Below are 13,671 nucleotides of genomic sequence, written 5' to 3'. Positions count from 1 at the left end.
TGAGGCTTTGTCCTTGATGTATTTATGGATCTTAGATGTTTCATCCTGGACAGTGGGTCTCGCACTCACTAGTCCTCTGCCTCCTTCCTTACGGCTCGTGTACAGTCTCAGGGTGCTGGATTTGGGGTGGAACCCCTATATATATATATATATATATATAGACTCTAGTTGCCTTTGTTTTACAATACATTGATAGGAGAGATGATGTGCACCAAAGGTCAAAGGTCAACAGACCAGGACTAGAACTCATGACCTCCTCATCGAGGAATTATTATGTAGTAGATAAAAAAAATTAAATAAACACATAAAAAAAGATTCAGAACCTTATAGTACTTTTTTAAATTTATGTAAAAGATGATAAAAAATCCCTCAAAGAAATTAAAAATGAGAAAAACTTACAGAAAACAAAAACAAAAGAAAATCCACAAATAAAAAACAAAAGTTTCAACATGTGGAAAATGTTTGAGAGAAAACATCTGCAGACCTGATCTGATTTAAAAGCGGCAGATGAAATGTTTTAACACTTTAATTTATTTGATCATTCCGATTCATGTCTGCAGGCCTACTGAAGCTAAAATCAGAAAAAACTCCAAACAGAAACATTCTGTAGCACATCTGTTCCAACCAGTTTGCCCATGTGAGACACACACACACACACACACACACACACACACGCACACACAGATGGAGAAAGTGTCAAACAGTGCGGGTCAACGGAGCCGGCTGGCACCATCCGCTCTGTGTTTTTCCAAACTCAGACATTCCTCAGCTCACTTTCCTCCCAACAATTACCCTCCAGACTGTCGCTGTGTTTGTGTTGCCTCTTCAGCAGAGGTCAGAGGTCATCAGGAAACAAAAGGGAAACCGTGGCAGCTTTACATTCTGGACACAAAATCTTGGAGCGTCCATAAACCTCTGTGGATCGGCTGTACGACAGTCGGAGAGGTTCATTTTCAGGTCCATTCAGATCCAAACCTCAGACTGAACACAGGAACCGGGTCCTTCACCATCATGTTTTATTCTCAAACTGCAGCCTGGAAAACACACAGCTTCATTCAGTCTCCGAGCAACCAGTACAGCCAAGCATAGGTGCAGTTTGGAGGTGTGTGCTCCTACCTGCAGTCCATTTCTGTTTCCTGACGAACGAACCGTTAACACACACTTTAACACACTGTCGGTGGCGAGCTGCTGGATAGTAGCCACAGCTGCCCTGGGCCAGTCCGACAGAGCAGAGGCTGCAATGAAGAGCGCCCCCTAGCCCTTGGACCAACACCAGCAGGCATGGCGAGTTAGTGTCTTGCTCAAGGACACAACTACGGAAACAGACAAGGTTTCAAACCAGAGACAAACTCCTACCTCCATCGCCACAATGTCTTGGTAATGCTAAGCGCTATACTAGCACGGCAGTTAGTGGAAGCTAATGCTAAAGCGCTAAAGTGCTAGTTCAGTTCAAAATACGTCCGCGCGCCTTGACAGACTACAGCATGTTCTATAATGAGATATTGTGTTTATGTTTATAGTTTATATCTTATCTACTGTCTGTTTTTGGGGAAGAAAGAATCCAAGGAAAGGAAATGAAACTGCTGCACAAACAGCCTTCAAAATAAGAGCATGAATATAAAATTCTAACTACTTCAAGAATTTGTAAAAGCCAAATAACCTGAGTTTACAGAGGTCAACCCAGATGTTGACCTCTGTTGTTTACCAAACAACAAAGTAAGTTAGCACTTTAGATTTTATCCAGAACATTAACAAAGGGGAAGCTAACAGTGCTAAATGTTTTCAACATTAGCAAAAGAGCTAAAGTGCTAAATAAAAAAATTAGCTCCTCTGTTAGCACATTAGCAGAAGTGTGCCCACCACAGGTGACCATGCTGAGTCACTGAATGAAATGAGGGAACATGAAGGTTTTCTGCTGAGTTTATTTCCTTGTTAGGATTAAATTTAGGCTCAATAAGAAAATAAATTCTGAAACACCTTTTCCCCTGGTGAATCTCTGCCTCGGTCTGATCATCACTCTCATGCTCAGCTGATAAATCCCATGAGTTTATGAGAATTATTATTGTGGGAGAAGACTGGTCAGGTTTGCTCTGGTCGGGTTTGCTGCTGTGAAACGTCTGTTTTCTTCTCCTTCAGCCTGGACGGGCTCTCATCTGGATCAGAACCTCAGTCAGAACCTCAGTCTGGACCTGCAGAGCAGCAGCTTCACCAGCAGGTTTCCCCCCTGATATTCCATCTCCAACGGCCGACCACATTTCCACTGCTAATGACACGGCGGCGGCCATGTTGGCTCGGCCAGCGTCTCATTACTGGATATCTGAGAAACGGCGGCGGACCGGAGCGTCTCCGTCTCCGCTCCTGTGGGAAAAGCGTCAGCTGGTGTCTTCTCTGCAGAAATCAGTAATCACTGTTTAATGGAGAAGACTCTAAGAGATGCCTCAAAGTTCCTCCTCATGTTTCCGATCCCAAATCAGCTTCTGTTCGCCTGAAACCTCCTCAGCGATCTGAACTGAACCACAGAGCAGCAGCTAAACGGCTCCAGTTAAATACCAAATGGTCAATAATGAGAAACAAAGTCAGGTACAGCATGTTATCAATTCGTTTATGTCACAATTTCAACCTAAATATTTAATTAACAAGCTAAAAATTTAGCTTCAAACTAAGTATTTTTGCTAATTAAATTTTTAGCTTTAGCATTAGCTTCTGCTAATTGCTGTATTTCGATGGCGCTTCATCGTTAGCAGAGCTAAATTCATGATTAGTGTTTCAGGGCTAGCACCAAGTAGCTAGCGGCGTTCACCTCCGTCTTTATTCTCAGGCTTTTATAGATTTTTATTTGTGTTTTTGTAAACCATGCAGCTGTAACTGAAACGTGATTTATCTGGTGACTTCCCTTCCTATTATACAGGCGCACACAGCGCCACCTTCAGCTTATCTCCATGGTTACTGCATCATTTTTCATAATAACGGTTCAAATTGTTTTATCTACTTTCTGAAGGACTTATGATCAGGCCTGTGATAGAAGTGGAACCAGGCTGAGTTTCTGGTTTGGGTCAGGCCGCTTCATTCTCAGCGTTTCTGTGGTTTTCAGTTTTAATGAGTTTAAACGTTTAGATGCTGCAAACAGCTGATTGGTCAAACATCTGCAGCTCACCTGCACACACAGCTGAGGAGCCCGTCTTTACGGAGCACTTTGCTTGGATCGGTCGGTAAAAAGCTGCAGATTTTCTTCATTAAATCTGAATTCTGCGTGCGTCGTTTTACGGTCTTTAATTAGGCCGCCGAGCTTCAGGCCCTGCTGCTTATTACAGACTCACGCTAAACGACTGAGCTCCAGTCTGGCCTAATCTCTCCCCATCTCTGCCAATAAGCACTTACAGCTGTGGTATGCGGTGTGTGTGTGTGTGTGTGTGTGTGTGTGTGTGTGTGTGTGTGTGTGAGACTCCATCAGGACCTCCAGGGTGAGGACTCTCAGTCCGGTCTTTCCTTTGGGTTCGCAGCTCACCGGAGCTCCTTGCAGCCAGAGTTCAGGTCTGGTTCTGGTTCTGGTTCCTCACAGGTCAGGCTCTGGTGTGTGTGTGTGTGTGTGTGTGTGTTGGTTTAGTTGTGGTTTCTGGACCTGGACCAGAGCAGCGAGCCTCAGAACCACAAACATCACGCTGGCCGGGAGAGAGAGAGAGACGCTGAAGGAGGAATTCAGTTTCTGAAGGACGGAGCAGGAAGACCCAGAAAACTGGAAAAAAGAGAGAAAAACCGAAAAAATACAAAACAAAATGACCCTCCCCTGCAGCTGAAGGGAGGATCTACATGTAGGGGGCGCTGTACACCAGGTGACCCAAAAACTCTTTCATTAATCTAATACTGTTTATCTGCAGCTCTGAACATCTTCACCTCATTTCTCAAGTCTTCCTATAGATACTCAGTCAGATTCAGGCCTGGACTTTGACTAGGCCGTAGGAATGTGTTTTGATCTAAACCTTCCCATAATATGTGCAGGAAAGTGAAGCTGCAGCTCAGTCTCAGGCCTTCAACCCTGCCCTCCCATAGCATGGTGCTGCCACCACTACCGACGCTGAATAGAACCATTCAGAACCTTGGAGAACAGAACCAGAGGTTTCATCTTCAGACGCTCCGTTCCTAATCATCAACTTTTAAAAAGAATCTGTAAATAAATTAATCCTTCAGAGCGACCGTCATCATGGTTTTATCGTCTCCTCTCGCTTCCTCGTCTCTTCTTCTTCTTATCGTCTCCAGGAAGTGAGCCGCTTCACTTCCTGTTGTCGCTCCGCCTGTCGTCCCAGAGCCGTCCACCCTGCAGCTCTGGCCATCTCATGCCGACGACCAGGAAGTCAGCAGGAAGTGACCTCGGCCTCCCGGTGACTGCAGCAGAGACGATTCCACAGGAAGAAACCACAACAAGAACATTTACAGGAACAGAAAATGGACCAGAACCAGAACCAGAACTGCTTCCGTCTGAAACTAAATCATCTCTGAAGGACGGTGGTGGCAGCATCATGGTTCAGACCATGTTTCCGAACCAACATTTTAACTTTTCCATATTAGTCTAAATATTTTCTTAAAGAATAGTTGAGAAATTCTGACGTGGGGTTTTGTGGAGAGGCTGTAAGTGGTCAGTATCTGACCCCAGTTTGGACTACAGTGAAAAATCCTGATATCTCATCATGTTGATTAATTTACGGAAGCTGCTGTTGCTCAGAGTTTGGTCCCTTATCCACAGGACAACAGTTCATCAGTGCATGTTTCATCTATTTAATTCTGGATTACTAATCATTAGTCCTCATATATTTAATAATTCAGAGACATCACACTTGCTGCTCAAAATTTCAACAATCCATCAAAATGGACAAATTTGTCCTTTGAATTTCCCGACCGCCTAACGCAGAGAAAACAGCAAACTACAAAATATAAATAACTTAAAAATGAGGTGGTTTTAATCCAACTTGTCAGTAGTAAATATAATCTGATTTATTCCAACTAAGCCAAATTAATAAAATCTGAGAGAGAACCTAAGGTTTCATGACGCAGCTGTAGTTCACACTCTGACCACTAGAGGGTGGAGAAAAGCTTTAATGTGGGGCACATGCATGCACTAATGGTGTACATGCAGGAGAAAGGCTGAATTCAGACTGGAACCAGTTTGATGCAAATTCAAGACAATCGTCCAAAACGGGTCAAGAACCCTGGAGATCACTGACATTTATGACAAAACACTTTCTGATTTCTTTCGGTCTTCTTCCTCAGACTTCCAACAGCTGAAGCCCAATCAGGTTGGATGATGATGAAGAGGACAATCATAAAAACAAATTAACCAATGAGAGCTTGGCTGCAGAGGTAATATACTGATCCTCTGCATGAGATCATCCCGGAGGACTGATCCAGAGCTGCAACTTGGTTTGGTATCTAAACAGAGACAAAGTCGGGAGACGTCAGATCTGATGATGATTTTGTTGTTGGAAATTGTTTCTGTTGAGATAAACGTTTAAACTGGGACGTGAGAAGGTGAAACGTCCTGTGGTGAGCGATCTGCAGACAGACCAACAGCAGATTGGTAGAGTCTGAACGACGTGTTGAGTGTGAGAGTCGGCATTCCTTCCAGACATGTCAGCACAGTTTCTGCTTCCTGGCAGTGCTCTTATAACGCAGGCATGCTAACTGCAGCAGGATGACTTCATGGATCCGGTTCTGTTGAGTCAGCCCTACCAGAGTAACGTCTGCATCCACAGAAACCTGAACCAGGAGGCTGCAGAGCAAAGAGAGCCTTTATGATGCAAACAGGTCGGTTTGGGATCAGAGGCACCTCCTCAGGTACGACCTCAGCTGTGTTTGGTTCAACAGGAAATGAAGAGGATAAATCAGAGGCTGGGCTGAAGGAAGGCCTCATTGTGTCGCGTTGAAGGCCTCTCAGGCGTCTTCGTCAGCTCTTCACATGTCTGCTGCAGGTCGGCTCTCCCTGCTCACCTCCTGACACTCCAGTACAGCCAGACTTTTCTCCATCAGCGCAACGGATTCAAAACGTAAAACTTAAAAAGCAGCTTTCAAAGATGCATTTCAGCTGTACATGTTTATGAAAACATGAACAAATACCCAATAAAGTCGTGACATAAAAATCTCGGACAAGAAAATGTAGATGTTGGCAACGCTAACTAAAAAGATTTAATTCCTCTGAAGCTAAAGCACTAAACCAACACAGTAATTAGCAGAAGCTAATGCTAAAGTGCTAAACCAACACAGTAGTTAGCAGAAGCTAATGCTAAAGTACTAAACCAACACAGTAGTTAGCAAGAAGCTAATGCTAAAGTGCTAAACCAACACAGTAGTTAGCAGAAGATAATGCTAAAGTGCTAAACCAACACAATAGTTAGCAGAAGCTAATGCTAAAGTCCTAAACCAACAGTAGTTAGCAGAAGCTAATGCTAAAGTGCTAAACCAACAGTAGTTAGCAGAAGCTAATGGTAAAGTGCTAAACAACACAGTAGTTAGCAGAAGCTAATGCTAAAGTGCTAAACCAACACAGTAGTTAGCAGNAGCTAATGCTAAAGTGCTAAACCAACACAGTAGTTAGCAGAAGCTAATGGTAAAGTGCTAAACAACACAGTAGTTAGCAGAAGCTAATGCTAAAGCGCCAAACCAATAGAGCTTTGGAGTGTGACGTCACTGCTCTAGTCAGAGGGTATCAGCGCCATCTTTGTTGCCACTGACAAAAATGACTGTCTCACAGACAGTCCTAATAAGGTAACTTGCTTATGACCTTGCAAGTTACCTTATAACTTGCAAGGTCATAAGCAAGTTATTACCTTGCTGCAAGTTATAACGCAGCAAGGTAATAACTTGCTGCGTTATTGGGTGTAATGTCCGATCACACGACCAAAAAGGTAAAAAGATGTTAAACGGACTTTCGTTTCACTATTTTCCTGCTTGGAAACAACGCGAGGAGGCTAAGCTATCGGAGCTAACGAAAAGAAGACGAATGTCCTGGTATCAGCGGTGAGACGTCTAAATTCGCTTTGTTAGTGTTGTCATAATTTATTTAGCTATGATTTTGTCACACTTTAATAATATTTGTGTCGAGAGTTGCGGTTGGGGGTGGTGAGGAGAAACGCAGAGAACCCAGGTATGGTGAAGATGATAGTTTAATGATAAATTCACAGTCCAGGACAGGCAGGACGGCAGCTAATTAGCACACAGCTAATACCGGTAGCAACTGACATAAAGACTGAAGACTGACACAAGAAACCTCAGGACTATACAGTTCAACTGAGGAAACTGGCTGACTGACGTAAGACACGACGAATGACGCTAACAACGACGAGGATCTGACAAGAGACGGAGACTACAGGTGGACTTAAATACACACGGGGTAATCAAGGGGACGAGACACACCTGGGAGACAATCAACGGGGAGGACAGGACAGAGACTCACAGGGAACAGCACTACACAGAAAAACTCAAAAATAAACACACAAACACAGATCGTGACAATTTGTTGTATTTAACATATTTCAGGTAAGTAAACATGTAATGAAATAGATCCAGTCCTAGAATTTTATGTAATTGAACATTACAGGTTACAAATGTTCTTTTCATCTGAGGTAATACATTTTATGAACTTTAAAAAAAATTATTTTTTAAATATAAATTTGGTTAAATAAAAAAGGATCAAAATGGAATAAAAATACGCCTCATCTACATAGCTTAGTAGAATAATTTCACAGATTTTGAGTTAATGGTTCACATGACCTAGAAGCTATTGAAGAAAAATACTAAAAGCTAAAAATATATAAAAGTGTTCAAATGTAATAATGAGTGTGCCTCATTTATAGTCTAGTAGAATAATTTCTCACCGATTTTGAGTTCATGGGCCACACGATTTGGAAGCTATTGAAGAAAACATTTAATATTTAAAATATTGAATATGACTTAAACATTTATAGAGGGTAGTGTTCCTCGTTTAATAGCATGAATGACCACTTTTTGTATCAGTTGGTCACAAGACAAAGCATTTATTTACAGGAGGTTCGGAAATCGACGGTCCCGATGTGAACCTCTGAGCGCTTCAGCAGGCATCGGTAGAGAACAGCTGGCCGAAATCAGCGTTCATAAATCGGATCAACCTTGAGCTGAACGTCCCTTACTCCGCGGAGGGAGAATATCCAGTATCCAACTTGAAAACAACTTCGCTGCGGTCGGTAACACGATGAAAACACTGGAATAAAGTTTGTTTTGGTCTGTGGGCTGCAAACATGGCGCCGAGCGACGTAGACGTCATACGCTGTGACGTCAGCTCCAAAGCTCTATACAGAACGATCAGTGTGCTAATCTTTTTCAAAGTTAGCAAAAGTAATAAGATAAATATTAGCCCTACCTTTAGTAGTGGAGCTAATCTTTAGCTTGAAATCGAAAACCTGAAAATTGAACGTGAGGGAAACTGAAGGCGCTAATCATTGTTGTGTGTTTGGGATCAACAGCAACAAGCAGCCGAGAGTTTGGTTCAAAACACAAATCATCAGAAGGCCGGACATTTAAACCATCGAGAGTCGTGTCCTTTTGTTCACAGGTTGCCATGGAAACGCCAGGCTGTTAGAGAACCAAATGCAAACCCAGAGGTGGTTGGGCCGAGTCCCTGAACCAGAACCACAGTTGCATTAGAGACAATTCAGAACATGAAGGCTGGAAGAGATGGAATCATCCATCCATCCATCCTGATCTCTTCCTCTCTAGTCTCTAACTCTGAGTTGAGGATCATTAGATAATCAGTTAAACTGGAAGCTGAGATATGAAGGTGGAGGAGGAGGTAAAAATAACTTCATGACGTTATCATCACAAACCGTCATAAATGTCTCAATATTCTAAAAACAGGATGCTCAGGAAACCAAGATGTAACCAATCAGGAAACATCTGAGACTTTGTGTTAGAGGCAACGATGAGGAGTGAGACGCTGGTGTCGGGGTGATCTTGGACCGGTTCTGGAAGTGAATCAGCTCAGCGGCTGAAGCTGAGGGCTGAGCGGTTCTGTTGGTGCGTGTTTGTGATGTGATGCGACGTCTGTTCCCACGACACCAAGCGACCTCGAGCTGCGACTCTGCCTATAAATGGCTCGTCTGGTGGCGTTTTGGTGACCGGTCAGGCCGTAAAAGGGCAGGCAGAGAAATGGACTGAAGGAGGTGGAAAAAGAACAGAAATATCCAGGAAGCCGGAGCCGGTGGAGGAAAAGCCTTTGAAATGCACCAATAACTCTCATGGTGGTTTTCTGTCGGACCTCATGGTTCTGGAGGAGTTCTGGTTCCCTCTTTGTTCCGCTGCAGTTCACTGAGGTTTGCAAACATTTGTTTCTGCTCAGCTTTCTGAACCAGCATTTCAACCAGGTTTAGGCCTGAGCTTTGACTAGGACGCCTGTTCTTTTTCAGCCATTCTAAACAGACTACAGACCATGAATGATTGGAGAGCAGCAGGAAGAAGTAGCTCACCTCACAACTTTACATGGACTAGTTTAGTCAACACTGATGACGGTTTTGTTAACTTTACTTAGCTTAGTACATTCAAATTAAATGGGATTTTTTTCTTATTCCTGCAGGTTTAAATCTCCTGAAAACACGTTAAAAATCAGACCTGTTGGTTTTATTCTGACAGGATCTACAGAGAAACAGCAGCTGTTTAACCTTTGACCTTCAGCTCCTCATCAGTGCCTCATGTGATTGGTCAGATCCAGAGATGATCACAAGGAGAAAACGAGGCCTTGGTTCTGATTTATTGATCTCAGGAACAAAACACAGAAAACCTGAGGAGCTTTACTTTGAATGTTGAGCCCAGAGCTGCTTCCCGACCCGGAGCAGCGACTTGGACCGCGCTGCCGGCTGTCAGGATATATCCGTCTGCAGCCTCGCATACCGCCGCGCCTCACACAGCTGTTACCCTCTAGTCCGACCCCGCAGAGCGCTTCGCATTCTGCAGCAGGGAGTCGGACCAAACAGGCGACAACTTCAAGGAAGAGGCAGCATCATGGCTGCATGGGTTCACCTGCAGCTGCGTGAAGACGTCCAGCAGCCATTGGACCAAAACCTGGAGGAACAGACGGACGGATGGATGGACGGACGGACGGACGGACGGATGGATGGATGGATGGAGCTTCTCATGTAAAAAATGTTTGGCGTGGAGACGAGCCTTTAGGAGGAAATCACTTTTCATTAACAAACAGGAGATTTCTTTGGGGGGCAAAGTTACAATGAAATGTAACGTAAAATGTGGCTTAAAAAGTTTTAATGTGTTCAATCTTCAGGACCAGTAATGACTAGTAAGAGGTAACGCTATCAAACGTGTTTTCCTCAATAAACAGTTGAGACCCGGAGGAGTAAAAGTAAAATTTAAATGTTCAGATATCTGTTTGGTTCAGAGACACTGATCTCATCTCTGCTCTTTACATTTAAGGCTCTAAATAAAAACAAGCTTTAATAAATAATTCCACTTAATAAAATTCGTCATAATTATTCATTTATTGTAGAGACTCTCAATACAACTTTTGCATTATGTAAATTATAACTGAAGTTTGTTTATTTTAAAACGTCTTCTGGTTTTTCCGTGTCCTGGATCCTTCAACAGGCAGAAATAATTAATATCTGAGAAGCATCATAACTTTAACCAAGAGCTTAAAGTGCCAGGGTTTTTCTAGAAAAATATTCAGATTTTATTTTGTGATTTTAAAGGCTTTACATTGAAGATGACAAGAAATAAAAACGTACTTTCTTTTTTTCTCTCTGCTCTCGGCTCCCACACACTGAGCTGTCAGCCACTCGCAGCGCTCGGCCCCTCCCTCCTGTTTCAAATTCTTCTCATTAACATAAGAGTTAGAGGTAAATATGATTGAGATATTTGCTACGTTCGACAAACAAGCTTAGGTCTATCAACACAATGCAGCCAGTTTTGCTAGTTTTGAGGCAGTTTATCATGATTTAGCCAAAGTAATGAAATGACAAACTACAGTCTGATTTCTGCTGTTGATGTGTTTGTTCCTATTGAGCAGTGAAAGGAAATAAAAGCTTTACATATCTTTTACTTACTGGATTGTTTTTCTGTTTGGGCTGCAGAGCCACAGCTGTCAGCTAGCTAACAGCTAGCACATGTACTTTGACCCTTAGCTTCCAGCTAACAGCCACCCCCCTCTGATGAGTGCTGTGCTGGAGTAACACAGCACTCGGTTCAGTTGTGTTAACCAAACAGATGAAGTATCATAGCTCAGCTTAATGCTGTCCGTCAGAGACTCTGACCGCTGGTGTTCTGTTAACGGGCTGCTGGACCGGTCCAGAACCAAAATGTGTCGGAAATCCCGGAGAGGTCGGGAGTCTAATCTAAACATGGAACTTTAGATGAGATGTTGGATGTTGATTGAACTTTTCTCCAGTTAACCTGTGGAAACACGGCCAGCTTCACGGCAGCTGTCTCATTAAACGCAGCCAGGACAGAAGAACTCTGGGAACCTTTGAGGAAACGGGCTCTGGACCTTAAGGACGCCTCCAGATAATCTTCCAGTTTATTCTGCAGAACCTCTTTATGCTAATCTTGTTTGGATTTTTCTGCAACCTGAATGAACCAACGTTCTTGTTGTTCTGGTTTCCATCTAAAGCTCCAATAGAATAAATAAAGTCAAACTCAGACTAAAGGACAGCTTCCTTCTGAAATCGGCCCAGACTGAGTTTTAATCTTTTCTAGAGTTGCACAGATTAACGAGGTTCTCAGAGGATCATCTCCCGATCTTCCTCAGTGACCATCAACCAGTTGATATCATTTCTGTGGATTTAAAGCAACATTATCAGCAGTTTGACCTTCGCTCTGGTTGTCTCCATGTTTCTGCTGTGGTTCCTCAGAGCTTTCTGGGTTTTCCACTGTAATCTAATTGACCAGTTTAATCAGATTATCTTGTTTGGAGTGTATTTCAGCTCAGATGAGGTTCTTCTTGCAGATAAAAGCTCAGTTTGGATTTCTGCAGCGTCATTTCCAGGCTGGAGAACCGATTAGCCGTAAAGATGGCCTGGAATTTGAACATTTTGACATATTTCAACCACAAACTATGATTTTATCCTGATTTTATTTATGTTTAGATAATGAAGAAGTGAAAGGACAGAAGTCCATGGTTATGAATATTTTTACATGAAATGTCTGAGAAATCGTCTGGGGTTCGTCTCCTCCTGCTCTGAACATCCACAGACTGAAACATCCTCCCTTCATTCAGGTTGGATAGAGAACATCTGTGAACATCAGTCTTCCGCAGATTCTCAGTCAGATTTAGGTCAGGACTTTGACTAGGCCATCCCATAATATGTTTAGGGTTATTGTCCTGCTGGGGACGGTGAACCAGTCTCAGCTCTTCATCTAGGATTTTTCTGACCTGTTTCTCTCTTGCTCTCGATGAAGGCGGACATTTTTCCCTCTGCTCCCTCCCTGCCCATGCCTGCCCTGCTTGCTCTGTTTTTCTCTTTTTCCTGCGGAGACACACCCGGTGGGATTCACCCTGGATTTATTCATGATAACAGGATTTCTGCTGTTTGGAGCTTGTGGATTCCTGGATTATCAACAATTTTGTGACAGACTTGGTCGAACTAGCAAACACTCAGGCTGTTGGTGTGGACAGAGACGAGTTGGATGTGAGTCTTGCTGAGACTCGCAGCCCAGTTGAGGACTCTAAAACTCACTAACCGGATGGAATCGATCTTGGAGAAGCTGCTAGTTTCAGTTCAGTGGAACGACCAAACTAATTTGGATGATTGGGAACTGAGATGTATCGAAGAGACTTTAGGGAAAATTGAAATTTATAATCTTCCTGACCTAAGACGTTCTGTTTCTGAACTGGCTTTCCCCATGTGGCCTTGGAAGGGCTGCATATTTCCAATCTCCTTGAAGATATGTAAACACAGCGCTCTTCCCTCCTCACCCCCTCCTGTTTCCATGGAGTTGCAAAGCTGAATGCTTCCAAGGACATTCCTCGATAAACAACACCTCTATCGGACTTCTGCCGGGAGGCTGAGCATCGTGGCTTCATGGCCCCGAGACGTCACCGCCTTCACTCATGTCTTTGTTTTGCCCTTTGTTTTGTCTGAATGTTGCCATCTGCCCTGATGTGTCCTTTCCTCTTTTTCCTTTGGTTTGTTATTTTTGTTTGTATTTCCTTTTAACTCATGTAAAGCACTTTGAATTGCCTTGTTGCTGAAAATGTGCTATATAAATAAAATTACCTTACCTTACCTTCTCTGTCCCCCAGCATGATACTTCCACCACTAAAATAATCAACTTCTGCCTTGTCTGCATTAAGCTGTGATTAACAGTGGTAGTAAAGAATGGATGTTAAGTATATTAATCAGGATATTCTAGTTTCACGTCGATAAAGCACTAAAAGGATAAAGGAGATCCATCCAGATGTCAGGAACTCTCCTCTTCCCTGTGATCTTCTGGATCAATTTCTTTACATTAATGTGTCAAACAGAGACGTTGAAGGAAGAAAGAACCTGAACAACACTGCCCCCTGCTGCCCTCTGCTGCCCCCTGCTGCCCCCTGCTGCCCGTCTCAAATTTCCCTTTTAACGCCTAAAATCAGACGAGTTTTTGTTGTCCACCATTTTGTTCAAACCAATCATCAGTTATTAAAATAATAATTATGACATTCAC

The sequence above is a fragment of the Poecilia formosa genome, unplaced genomic scaffold, assembly GCF_000485575.1.
Source record: "Poecilia formosa unplaced genomic scaffold, Poecilia_formosa-5.1.2 Scaffold265, whole genome shotgun sequence".
In the NCBI taxonomy this organism is placed as follows: Eukaryota; Metazoa; Chordata; class Actinopteri; order Cyprinodontiformes; family Poeciliidae; genus Poecilia; species Poecilia formosa.
The sequence above is the reverse complement of the archived record's forward strand: the minus strand, read 5'-3'. Positions refer to the sequence as shown.